Source organism: Monodelphis domestica, chromosome 4 (genome assembly GCF_027887165.1).
Source record: "Monodelphis domestica isolate mMonDom1 chromosome 4, mMonDom1.pri, whole genome shotgun sequence".
Classification (NCBI taxonomy): domain Eukaryota; kingdom Metazoa; phylum Chordata; class Mammalia; order Didelphimorphia; family Didelphidae; genus Monodelphis; species Monodelphis domestica.
This window is the reverse complement of record NC_077230.1, coordinates 179,788,705-179,802,300: the sequence shown is the minus strand read 5'-3', so window position 1 is coordinate 179,802,300 and position 13,596 is coordinate 179,788,705. Positions and strand designations below refer to the sequence as shown.

Genomic DNA, 13,596 nt, shown 5'->3' with positions numbered 1-13,596 from the left:
AACAAGAGATAGGTATCAATTACTTTTGGAAAATGCAAAAATGCAAAATGTCTTCTGCAGGGAATAAAGCCTTCCTGCAGAAGATCAGACTAGAACTGAGTTTTAAAAGAAAACAAGGTAAACAAAAAAGAGGCAAGAATTTTAAAAGCACAGTAGTCTAAGACCATTCTGTGTCAGGACAAAAAAGTCGTCATATTCTGAGGTTATCATTCACAGTTATTTCAGCTAAGCACAATAACTGATACGCATAATGATGACTCAGTCAACAAGTTAAATTACATTCACAATGTTATTTAAGAAGGCAGGAAAAGTAGCATATTTTATAAAGACTTCCATCCAAAAATTTTTTTTAAAATTCTAGCGAATTATCTGGAAAATTTAACTATTCAGAGTAACCTCAAGATTCTAGATAATTTACCGTATTCTGAACTTGAAAAAAATTTCATTGCCGAAGAAAGTGAAAATGCAGTATTATGCCAAATTCAAGGGCCCCTTCTTTTTCCATGCGATTTAGTTAGGTTCCTACTACCCCCGCCCCTTTTAAACTCCAGATATAAAAGTTGTGGTGGTAAATAAAGTTAAGAAATTTCCAAAACACTCGTTACGTTTTTAAAATCACTTGGGATTTTTAACATCCAGGAATGTGATATTTCACTTAAGAAAGTTCTAGAGGACGAATGAAAATTACTGCACTAAATCTGGCTTCCAAAAGAGCATTTTCTATCAGGTTCCCATCAATATCATTCCTCCTCTCAGAAGCTGACCTAGCTCTTCAGAGAAGGCAAGAGAAGAGGAATCAACACGCTCTCCTCAAGGCACAGATGGGATCCCTGAGGCCAACACAGGGCACCTTCGGCGTCGGAACGGATAACGTGAGTCAGTACACTCGGGGCCTGCAACATGCACGGCCCCAAGCCAGTGTGTGAGAACCTTTCAACAGTTTTAGAGAGAAAACAAGGGGAGCCTGTCTACACCTGAGCCTTTAAAAGAAAGCAAACAACTCCCAACCTGTCGAGGGCTTGGCTGCCTCTAGAGTCAGCGGGCACATGTAGCCGTTGCCGTAGCCGCTTCAGAGGGAGGAAGCGAGAGAGAAGGGTGTACTAGCACAGGAAAAAGGTCGGGTGGGGAAGGGAGTTTTAATCAATACCCAACTAACAGAAACAAACCTCAGCCCAGCGAGCCAGCGTTCCCTCAAGGCCGGCGGCCTCCACCTCCTGTGTGCCGTGGCCCCGGTTTGGAAGGGCTGGGTAGCACCCGGACTCTCGGGCGCTCACTCAGCCGCCGCCATATTACAGCCTGTGCGGCAAAATGCGTCAGGGCGGGAGGCGGGCGAGTGGGCGAGCAAGGAGCGTGCGGGGGGAGGGCCGCCGGGCCCGTCGCTTCTACACGAAACGGCTTCAGTAAGCCTCGGCCCCGCCCTCCTCCACCCCACGACTCCGCTCCCCTCCCGGGGGCCGGGCTAAGGACGCCAGCACAGCCCAACAGGGGGTCCATCAGTCCAGGCGGGCGCAGGCAGCCCCCGAGGGGAGGGGAAGGGGAAAGCAGGACGGTTAACTGGGGGCTGGGCCCGTCACTGCTCCGCCCCCGGGTCCCGGGCCTCATCCTCCCCTAATTTCCCAGAGCCGCAGCCGCTGCCCCCTCGGCACCTAGAGCCTTGGACAGCCTACCTGCTCCGGTGCGCGGCTCTCTAGTCCTGGCGCAGCGGTTCCCGGGGCGGAGCTTCAAATCTACCGCCGCCAGAAAAGGCGCCCAAACTTCCTAACCGCCTCCCCTGCAAGCCCCCTTCACGGCGTGGAGGGGAGCCGTCGCGCCGGAAGTGCGTCACGGCCAGTTGAGGTAACCTCCGTGCCCCGACTCCTCCCCTCCTCTTAATCAGATCGGGGCTATAGAGGGGAACTTGGTCTCTCATTGGGGAGAGTCTCTGAATTCTCGGTTGGAAGCAGCGCCACATGTGCAGTGGATGGCTCCCATGTTCCTAACTTCATCCATCAATTGGACAAGTTGCTTTCTTTAAGGGGACCTCAATGTCTTCTCTCAAATGAACGGGTTAGACTAGATGACATTCTTGTACTATAAAATGTCGGGTTTTGAGCATCTCGACATCAATTGTCAGAAGAAAAACTGGTTTCCCATGATCCCCACATCCATAAGGCTCTAGTGCAGAGATTCTTAACTTTTGGTTTTTGTTTGTGTCATGGACCCCTTTCTGTCTGGCGAAGCCTATTACTCCTCAGATTTTTTAAAAAACTTTACTTCGGTCTTAGATTCGCTGCTATATATCGATTCTGTGGCTAAAGAACGGTAAGGGCTGGACAATTGGTGTTGTTACTTACCCAAGGGATCTTACAGACACGAAGTGTCTGAAGGCATATTTGAACCCAGGTCGGTCCTCTACTCTAGGCCTGGCACTCTATCCACAGTGCTATCTAGTTTGTCCTTCAACATGTTTTAACTATATAAAATGCATAGGATTGCAAAGGAAACTAATTATATCTTAGCACAGCTATTTTAAAAAAAAGTTTAAAAGATCCCAGGTTAAGAATCATGCTTTAAACCATTATTTATCAAGTGTTAAGCAGGAAGGGACACTTTTCTTTGCTCCTACAAATTGCTAGACTTGTATATATTTGCCAATTTTCTCTCCACTTTTGAAGCTAAGCTTCTTGAGAGCAGGGACTGACTGGTTTCTTTTTATATCGGTATTGTGTAGCCCATTGTTTGGCACACAATAGGGGCTTAATAAATGTATATTGATTGATAATAAGAAAAGCAAAAACAGTTGCTACTCTCCTAAAGGGGAGACCTTGAGCAAACAACAAACTAGATAAGCGATTACAGAGTAAATGAGAGAAAATTTCAGTGGAAGGCACTAGCATTAAGGAGAAAAGTTTTTTGCTGAAGGTCAGATTTTAGCTGAGACTTGAAAAAGGAAGTAAGAGAAACTGGGTAGAGGGAAGAGAATTACAAGCACTGGGAAGTCAGTGAAAATGCCCAGCGTCCAAAAACCAGCTAGAGGGTCCCATGTATGAGGTTATGATTCTGTATCAAATTCCCATTTTGCAGAACATATTGTGAAATTATTTTGAACTTTAACAAAACAAAGGTTAATTAACAGAGCTAGGAATATTATGACTTATTGCACAATTTTGTTTTCATTACAGGAAAAAATGTTCATGCCAATTACTGTAGATGATCATAGAAGTTAACTTTTATGGTTCAATAAGAGATTCCACTACTCTTTAAACAATCTCTTTTCAAGTACCTTGCTTGTGTAAACAGTAAGCAAGCTATAAGGGTTATTTAATATATTTTTGAAAAACAAAAAATTTTAAGCATTTTGCTCTTCTGCCAGCACACATATAATTAATAACTAAATATGCCCCAAATATGTATTTCTAAATTTTTTGGTATTTTCGGGTATTCTTTGACCTTTCAGACTAAAGCTTTATATGGAGATGGCATGAATTCAACAGCTGTATACTGTTACAAAGCTGCTAAGTTATTCCTCTTTAGTTAATGACATTTAATAAACATTGCTCTTTAAAGAACACTGACTACAAAATAAATAGAAGGCATATGATACTTGGTCTCTCAACTCCATACCTTTGCACTGGTTATACCCAGTTCATAGAATATAACCTTTCCTTATCTGAACTTCTTGGAATCCAGTTCCCTTCAAAACTCAGCTCAATTTTTTCTTAATTTTTATATATTTATACCCCATTATCTAGAGCTTTTTACCTTGACACTTGTAAGGATGTGGTTGGTTCATTTATTCTATCAAATCACCTCACTCCACTTAAAATTTGTGGTGAAATGTAATGGACTTTGCTGCTAGTAGCAATGCAACTAGCCAGGACACTCCCAAAGGACTTATATAAAAGAATGCTATCCACATTGAGAGAAATAACTATGGGAGTAGAAATGCAAAAGCAAAACAAATAACATCAATTATCACAGATATATATGGGTATGTGATTTGGGGTTTAGGCCTTTAAAAAATCTCTTTATTAGCAAAATTGAATAATATGGAAATAGGTATCAAGTGACAACATTTGTACAACCCAGTGGAATTGCTTGTTAGCTTTGGGAGGTGGGGAGGGAAGAAGGGGAGGGAAAGAAAATAAATCATGTAAACATGGGAAAATATTTAAAAATAAATAAATAAAGTGGGAAAAAAAATAAAGTTAGTAGTGAGATGCCCTGCCTCAACAATAAGTTTTAGAATGAGAAAAGTGCCTACTCACTGAAGTTCTTTTAGAAGAAAATTACATAGGATAATAGGCTTAGGAAATTTGGTTGTGAGTTTTAAAAACCAATCATTCCTACATATAATTGGAGGAAAATGAAATATTAAAAATAACTCAAACCCATAGTCATTCCAGCAATTGGAACAATAAAAACATTACAATTAACTCCTTAGAGAAGGCATAACTTATGTGGAGGTCAAGAGAGGGGAGAGACTTCCAACTTTGGCTTAGGTTTCCTTCCTCAGTACCCCTTTGGCAAAAGTATCTTATGAGTTTTTGAAAAGTCCAAAGGACTTTGAATTTCTCATTTACCAGTTTGTGTCCTAGCTTTCTCCCCAGATCAGCAGATGACAGTATCTATATTGGGAGCCAAGGATAGTCTAGAAGTAAGTTCATAGCTCTGTAAGGTGTCTAGCAAAGAAACCTCACTATACCTAAAAGGAATTTCATGAACAACTCAGGAAGAAAAGAAGATTTCATTTACCAATAGATATGAATCACTTTTTTGTTACATGTGCTCTCTAAGCTTGAACCCATGTTCTCTTGAACCCTGTTATGTATTGTTGGGAGGGAATATCATAAACTTTTAGGGTGGTGTCTTGTATCAACTATTCTAACTATAACACCTTAGTAAATATAATTTTCTAAAAGATAATTGAGACCAACTGATTAAATAATAACCAACTCATAATCAGAGAAGAAGAAACAAGGGAAGGTGGTTAGGCTAATAGCATTTGGAAAACCACCTTGTCCTTCAGGGGTACCCCTTGAATCTTGAGAGGTGAAGGTAACTGGACACAATCAAGGAGGGTGTGTTCATAGTCTTTTGCTTGATTAAAGACATGATTCTTGCCCTTACATAATTTCACTCTAGTAGGTAGGATACAGGATATACTAAAGACATAGAGGACCTGAGTTCAAAACCCATCTCTGTTATGTACTACCTGTGTGACTCTCAAGAAGTCACTTCATTTCTCTGTTCCTCAGTTAACTCATTTATAAAAAGAAGGGGTTGAATGAGATGACCTTAGAGGGTATCTTCAAGGTTTAAATCCATGATCTTGTGATAAAATTATTTTTTCTCCTGTTTCTTCCAATTTTTCTATTTCTTTTGGAAACACTATCAATTTTTGCATCATCCAGATTTGTAAATCTGTATCTATACTTGACCCTTCCCTCACATTCACTTCCCACATCTAAGCAGCTTTCAGAGCTTATCAATTATATGTCTAGATCAGTGATGGCGAATTTTTGGCATGGTTGCCAAAGATGGCACCTCTGTGGGCATGTGGCCACTCCCCCCCCACCCCCAGTTTGTTATTACAAAGGCAGAGGAACTCTCCACCATGCCTAATGGCATTTTTTCACATCTCCCCTCTGCTCAGCAGCCAATGGGAGCACACAGGGGGTAAGGTGGGTGGTTTACAGGTGACAGACCTGGAGGGGAGTGGAGAGCTCAGGCCACTCCACTCCCCCTCTCTATACTTACTGAGGACATTCCTCACTTTACCCACCCCTCTGCCCAGCAGCCCAATGGGAGAGCTTCCACCCTCCCCTGTGTGGGGTAAGTGGGGCAGGGCATGCTTGGCAGTCAATGGGGAAGACAGGCACCAAGGAGGTTGGGGGTGGGGGGGTTAGGCATATCACTTGGTCTGGGAAGGGGGGCCTGGGCCTAGCATTCCATCTTTAAAAGGTTTGCCATAACTGGTCTAGATCATCTGTTAGCATGCTGCCACCACCATCAACTCTCATTGTGCTATAATAACAGCCTTTTAATTGGTCTTTCTGCTCCCAGTTTGTCCTCATTGTAAACCTTAAAATTTCTTAGACTTATGAATGTTGGAAATTTCCCCATTGGGAAATCTCATACTGGAAAAAATTTCCTACTGATAGTAAGAACTCTATTGGAATGTGAAACCCCTTGGCATGGGAGGATCCTTCTCCTCCCTACCTAAGACTACTTTAGGACAGAAACCTTTTGCTAAACAATGGAAAGGGGTTTACAGAGCTGCCAAACTAATCTTCCTAAGGCCCAGGTTTGACCATGTCATTCTCCTGCTCAAAATCCTGTGATTCCCCACTATCTCTAATAAAATATCAAATTCCATTCTGGTATTTCAGACCCTCTACTAACTAGTTCCAACCACAACCTTACCTCAACCTGTTTTAGAACTAAATTCATTTTATTCACCTTCTTGTACTCTAAGCTAAAATGGATTACTAGATGTTCCCATTACTTAATGGCCCATCCCATCTCTCACCTTTGTGCACTTGTGCTAGGAGTATGCTTGGAGTACATTTCTTCTTCATCACTTATCTCAAAATCCTTTTTGTCCTTCAAAGTTCAGTTTAAACTTCATCTTCTCTTTGAAATCTTACCTGATTCTCCTAAGTTGTTAATGTTCTCTCCCTCCTAAAATTGTCCTACATTACTTTGTCTGGATCTTTCCTTTGCCTCCATTACATTCTGCATTGTATTATCTATGCATATTTCCTATTTTCCCTAGTAAGCTACAAATTCCTTGAGGACAAGGATTCAATCATTTCCCCAACTCTGTAACTTTATTGCTTAGCACAATGCTTTGTACATTACATTACAGATGTATAAAGATATTTATTTACAAGGAAGAATTTAGCAAAAGCCAAAAGAGAGTACAAACCAAAGCAGGATCCAAAAGAAGGGGTCACATTTTGTTCAGAACATCAACAAAGGCTACATGAAGGATAGCATTTAAGTTGGGCCTTAAAGGATTGGTAGAATCTTGACAGGTATAGAAAGGTAGAAAATGGTTTTATTCTAGGAAAAGGGAATGACATATGCAAATATTTGGAGGCCTAATGATTCGGATATGCTTGAGAAATAGCCAATAGGCCAGTTTTGATAGCATAGGATATGTGAACAGAAGTAATGTCAGACAAGACTAGAAAGTTAGATTGGAAAAGGAGTATGAAGACTTTAAATGTCAGGCTCATTGGACATAATTCAGCAATTCAAACTCAACTATTTTAGTGTATTAATGTTTTTTTTGAACAGTGGAGCAATGATTATTTTGATTATGGTATCTAAGATGAATTTGAATGGAGATAGACTAGACTCAGGAAGATTAATTAAGAAGTTATTACTATAATCCCTGTCCCAAAGCCCATTAGTATGGGACTCTCTTCATTGATAGAGATAAATGCCCAGCCCTGGTGAGGAGTGGTGCAGAGTAGGTGAGAAGGATAGATCTCTATCTTTCTTCAGTCTTTTTTGGGACTCTTCAAGCACTGAGGAGATCAGGGCACTACTAGATTTTTGTTTTGAGATGATGTAAGAGACCAACTCCTCTGAAAGTTGCTGAAGGAAAAGATTTTGGGAAGGCCTTAGAGGAGCTGGCAGTCTCCATCAAGTCTAGCTGTTGGATACTTATACCTAATAAAAACGGGAATTTGGAACAAAGAATTAAGATGGAGGATCATACCTAGAAGCAACAAGTACCTCACCTAGGAAAATATAGAGATCCATTGAGTTAACATATGTAAAGCCCTTTGTAAACTTAAAACATTCCACAAGTGCAAAGTATTTGTAAATGCAGCTGTTCTCATTCATTTACATGGAAGATTAGGGGAGAATTTCTGATCTGAGGAAATCAAGGACTTTAGACCCAGACACCTTTTAGTGTTTTGTTGAAAAGAAAGTCACTAAAGTGTTACAGAAGGGATGCAGTTTGGCAATCAAGCAATTAGAGGCTTGAAATAGATACCCTGCCCTGATAAGGAGAAAGTTGAGGTTAAAATGTAAATATAAATAAAGATATGCATCTATCTATCTTTTTTCTTTTGACTACCTGAGTGTGTTCCTTGGGTGACAGGCTATAACTTGGGGGAGGAAAATCATTTTAGCGAGGAATAGCTTGTTATACATAGCCAAGGCTCTGAGGAATTAGAATTAGACTCTCCTCAGGAGAGAGAAAAACTAGCTAAGGATTCTTCTTTAATCCACTGACTGCTTATATGAAAGTTTAACCCATTGCACTCTCAGCTAAAAGAGATGGCAGAGCCCACTTTTCCTTTAACAACAAGGATCCTTACACTTTTTTGGTCATGGAATCCTTTGGCAATCTGGTGAAATCAATGGGCTTCATCTCAGAATAATGCTTTTAAGTGTATATAATACAATAGGACTACATAAATAAAGGTTATTGAAAATAAAAATTTAGTACCCCAAAGAGATAATAAGGGAAAAGACTTGTACAAAAATATTTATAGTCATGTTTTTTGTGATGGCAAAAAATTGGAAGATGATGGGGTGTCCATCTATTGGGGAATGGCTGAACAAATTGTGGTATCTGTTGGTGATGGAATACTATTGTGCTGAAAGGAATAATGAACTGGAGGAATTCCATGTGAACTGGAATGACCTCCAGGAATTGATGAAGAGTGAAAGGAGCAGAACCACGAGAACATTGTAAACAGAGACTGATACACTGTGGCACAATCGAATGTAATGGACTTCTCTACTAGCAGTAATGCAATGGTCCAGGACAATCCAGAGGAACTTAGTAGAAAAAATGTTATCCACATCCAGAGAAAGAACTGTGGGAGAAACTGTGGCAGAAACACAGAAGAAAAACCTATGATTGATCATATGGTTCAATGGGGATATGATTGGAGTTTTGATGTTAAAAGATCACTACTGCAAATATGGATAACATGGAAATGGGTTTTGAACAATGATACGTGCATAACTGAGTGGGATTCCTTGTTAGCTCTGCGAGTGGGGAAGGAAGAGGGATAGGAAAAATCATAAATCATGTAACCATGGAAAAATATTCAAAATAAAAAAAATTTAAATCAAAATAAATGATGCAAGGATCCATTCCCATCAAGGAAAAAAAAGAAAAAAAAGTAATTTTTTCCCATCTAAATTTGCAGACCTCTTGAAATCTGTTGATCCCTAGTGAAGGGAAAGAAGTAGCACTTTGGAAGAGAACTCTAGCTAAAGCTGAAAGTTAGATACAGAAATTTCTACAACTTTGTGCCCAGGGACAACTGGTAGCAACCAGGAGTAACTAAGACCAGTGGAGCATCTTCAAGCAGCAGTCACATGAAACCAGCAAGGAGTAAGACCTGGCTAACACTTCCTATCTGAAAGAGACTGCTAGATCAGAGAAAAAACAGGATCAATTGGACTAGTCCAATGACATCATCAAGGCTCAGGATCATTGGGGCCATAAGATGCCATGTCATAAGTACAACTTGGCTACATATGTTCCCCATATCTTTCTACTTTTCTCACTGATGATGTACTAATTTGTGGAAGAGCAAATCCCAGGCTTATGAGAAATATTCTACTAGTACTTTCTTATTCTGATATTTCATTCCATACTTTGCTTTGAACTAATAGTGTCCTCTGCTTAGAAAACATAAATCTTAGTTGGTACTTATGAGCTATGATTTTAAGGGGATGCAGATCCACAGAGTTGCTTGAACATTAAATAGCTTATCTGAGTTATTCACCTGCAAGAGGTGGGTTTATTATCCCTAGCCACGTTTGGGCTTTATGTTTTATTATATAACATAAAACATGTGGGTTTTATAACAGAACATCCCTCTGAAATAGTGTAGCTATTATTGAGTCCATTTTGCAGATAAAGAAACTGAGGTGAAGGAAGGCCACCCAGTTGGTAAATACCCTATGGAATATGTTAAGTTCAGAGGTTGGGATCACAGTATATCAAAGATTTAGGGAGGGGACCTTAGAGTTCATTTAATCTAATTTAAAAATTTTTAAAGATGAGGAAATTGATTGTTAGAGATTAAATGAAAGATGAATTAGCAAAGGAAGCAGAGAAGTATTTAGCAAATAAAAGGATAGTGTCATGGTGGAGGATGAAATTCCAAAAAGGGGGTATAAAGCATGATTCAGAGAAAGCTTAAGGAATATAAGGAGGAAGAAAAGGTGAGTAGATTTTTTTTAACCCTTATTTTCCATCTTAGAATCAATACTACAAATTGATTCTGAGGCAGAATAGCCTTAAGGGCTAGGCAGTGGGGGTTAAGTGATTTATCCAAGGTCACCCAGCTAGGAAGTGTCTGAGGCCAGATTTTAACCCAGAACCTCCTGTCTCCAGGCCTGGCACACTATCCACTGGGCATGCCCTAAGTACTATTATTCTTCTCCATTTTACAGTTGAGGAAACTTTGGCAGATATGTTAAGTGACTTGCCCAAGGTCACCCAGCTTGGAAGTATGTGAGGCCACATTTGAATCCAGGTCCTCCTAATTCCAGGTGTGGCACACTGTCCACTGAGCCACCTAACTCCAAGGTGATCAGATTTTTAGTTGTTGGAAAATCATCAGTAACCTTTAAAAGAACGGCTTTAGAGTGGAAATCTTTACATATGTTTAAGAAGTGAATAATCAATCAATAAACATTTTTAATATGACTACTATGCATCAAATTCTAGGGATACAAAAAGAGGCAAAAGACAGTCTCTGTCCTAAAGGAACTTGCCTAGTGGGAGAGAAAACAAGGAAACAAATATGAATTAACAAGAGTTGGGAAAGGCTTCCTGTAGAAGATGAGATTTTACTTGGGTCTTAAAGGAAGCCAGGGAAGCCAAGAAGTGGAGGTGAGTAGGGAAACCATTTCAGGCATGGCAGGCTAACTAGAGAAAATGCTCAGAGCTGAAAGATGAAATGTCTTGTTCATGGAACAGCAAGGAGGCCAGTTTTCAGATGCTCTGGTTTAAAAAACATTTAGAGATGTGAGAATGGGCAGTGAAGGCCCATTTGAGGTTGTGCAATATAAATTTGTAATCATTTCAGTTAGCATGATTGCATGATTTTCCTTACCTACATTCAGAAAGAATGAAGGTGGCCGATAATGGAATTATCCAAGGCTGAAAAAGGCAGGGTGAAGTTGGCAGTGTGATAAAAGGGGCCAGGGACTCAACAGAAGAGAGGAATATAGAAATTAACTGGTTCACCAACAGATCAAGATGGGAAAAAGAAAAGAAAGTAGCTAGAGAAGGGGTAAGGAAATGGAGGTCACAGTGAGAATGAAGAATAATGTCTGATAATGGAAAGAAGAGGAAGAAGGGATATATAGGTTAAAAACTGGAGGACTTATAAGCTCCTGGAAAACAGGACTGTTTAGTCAAGTCCAACTCCTCGTAACCCCAAGACTCTGAAGGTGAAAATAGAAGAGGACAATCTAGAATGAGACAGCTAAGTAGTATTAAGGAAACAATGAACATGAACTCAGACAGACTTTGTGAGAGAGAGTGTAGATAGAAGGGCCTGATATGCTATATTCCATGGGGTCATGAAGAGTTAGACACAACTGAACAAGAAAGACAGGGTCAAATCTTACAATTTTCTATTCCACAGGTATCTAGCACAACACTCGAGTATATTTTAGGATTAGGAGTAATTGGTGCCCAGGTCTGAAAGTGAGATCAGAGATAATCTAGTCCATTCACTTTTGTTTAAGTTCAGAGGCAATTCTAACACAATTCCCTTATTATCTCACTTTTTCATCCCTTCTCAAACTTCCCATGGCACTGACCCCCACCCCCGACTCTATCAGTGGAGAGTCTTGCCTCATATTTTACAGAAAAAATTGAGGCCATGAGCTCTCTTTATTCTTACCTTTTCTTCAACTCCTGTCACTCACATGCGTTTTTGCCACTTTCTCCTCCTTTACCCACCTCACATGAATGAAAGGCCCTAACTCCTTACCAAGACTAACCCTAACTAACATTCCTTCTTGTCTCCTCCAAAAGCATGTCCCCTCTGTCCTCGTTCCTACTTTTCCACTTATTTTCAGGCTCTATGTTTACTTGTTCCTTCCTTCCTTCCTTCCTTTGTTCCTACTTTCCTTCCCTCCTATCAACATGCCCATGACTCTGCCATCCTAAAAAAAAATTCACTTGATGCTTCCATTCACAATAACTGTCATCCTTCTGCCCCGTGTGGCTAAACTGCTTGAAAAGGCCATCTACGATAGATGCTTGTATTTTCTCTCCTCTCGCTTTCTTCTTAACCCCTTATAACATGGTTTCCAATCTCATTCCCAACCCAAAACTACTCTCTGTTATTATTGATATCATTGATATCTTAGTTGTCAAAACCAGTGGCCTTTTCTCAGTCCTCTTTCTCTTCAATCTCTTTTCAGCATTTGACACTCGCCAGTTTTTCCAGGGGTCTCCATTTACTTATTAGACTGTTCTTTTTTGGATACTTATCCAGATTATACCTTCTAACTATAAGTATTCCACAAGTTCTTTTGTGGATCCTCTTTTCCCTCTGTACTACTCCACTTGGTGATATGATCAGCTCCCATAGATTTAATTACTATTTCTATGCTAATGATGCTCAAAGCATCAGCCTGTCTGCTGACCTCCAATTTCCAATTGCCTTTCAAACCAGAGTATCTCAAACAGTATGTCCAGTAGACATTTTAAAATCAGCATGTTAAAAACTAAATTCATTATTTTTTCCTTACTGATAAGTTTGATTATTGATTAGGAATTGTTATTGATTGATAAGCACAATTATTAACATGAAACTGTTACTGGTTGATCTGATTGTATAGTAAGTGATGATCCCAGCTATTAATAGACTTAATAGTTGTGTTAAGTCAACTTTGGAATTTAGAATTAATGTTAAACTAATCATTTAGGCATAATATACTCATATAAGAAGATAATCATATTACTCATTTCAATATAAGAATGTATACCAAAGTGGCTATATGTCAAAAATTCCCAGAACTTCTCTGCCATAAAAAACTCCTCCTTTCTATCCTTTTGAAACTCTTTATTAGTTTCCTAGCTAATGATCCTTCTCTTCTGAAATACCCCTTCCTTCCTTGTTTCTTTACAAGTCAACCACAAACTGGCCAGGGAGATACAGATTTCATGATCCACTGAGACTTCAGATTTTCTTTTCCAGGGGGTTGTCAAAACCCACTTTCAAAACAAGATAACCACACGATGCACATATTGTCCAATCCAATTTACTTGTTAGAATTGTCAGTAGTTCCATCTTAGACCTACCTCAATCCTACCAGACACTTATTCTTATTTATTTTGTAATTTTTGTATAACCCTTTTGTTTTGTTCCTCTTTTTCCTTATAAAAATCATGTTGATGCTCAAGACCTTAGACCAAACTGGGTATGTCTGCAGACCTATTGACTTTGTATGATTTGTGCACTTCATATTAAAGCCAGTATAGGAATAGCTAGGTAGCACATTTGGATTAAACCCCAGACTTGGAGTCCAGGGGACCTGGGTTTAAATCTGCCCTCAGATACTTCTTTCCTGTTTAACCCTGGGCAAGCCCCTTAATCCCAATTA

At 39.7% G+C, this 13,596-nt stretch overlaps 1 protein-coding gene across 3 annotated transcripts in view; it reads right to left on the bottom strand.

The window, feature by feature from the left end:
- PPIG (peptidylprolyl isomerase G) overlaps positions 1 to 13,596 on the bottom strand; it is a 91,653-nt gene that overhangs the window by 73,061 nt on the left and 4,996 nt on the right. The window contains exon 1 of one of the 3 annotated variants that reach the window (XM_007494331.3): positions 1,668 to 1,821. The exons of 1 other annotated variant lie outside the window; for it this stretch is intronic. The gene's annotated coding sequence lies outside the window, so the exon portion shown is untranslated. Of the gene's footprint in view, positions 1 to 1,166; positions 1,535 to 1,667; positions 1,822 to 13,596 lie in introns of those variants that run through there. One more of the 3 variants, XM_001367620.4, reaches the window with a different exon arrangement.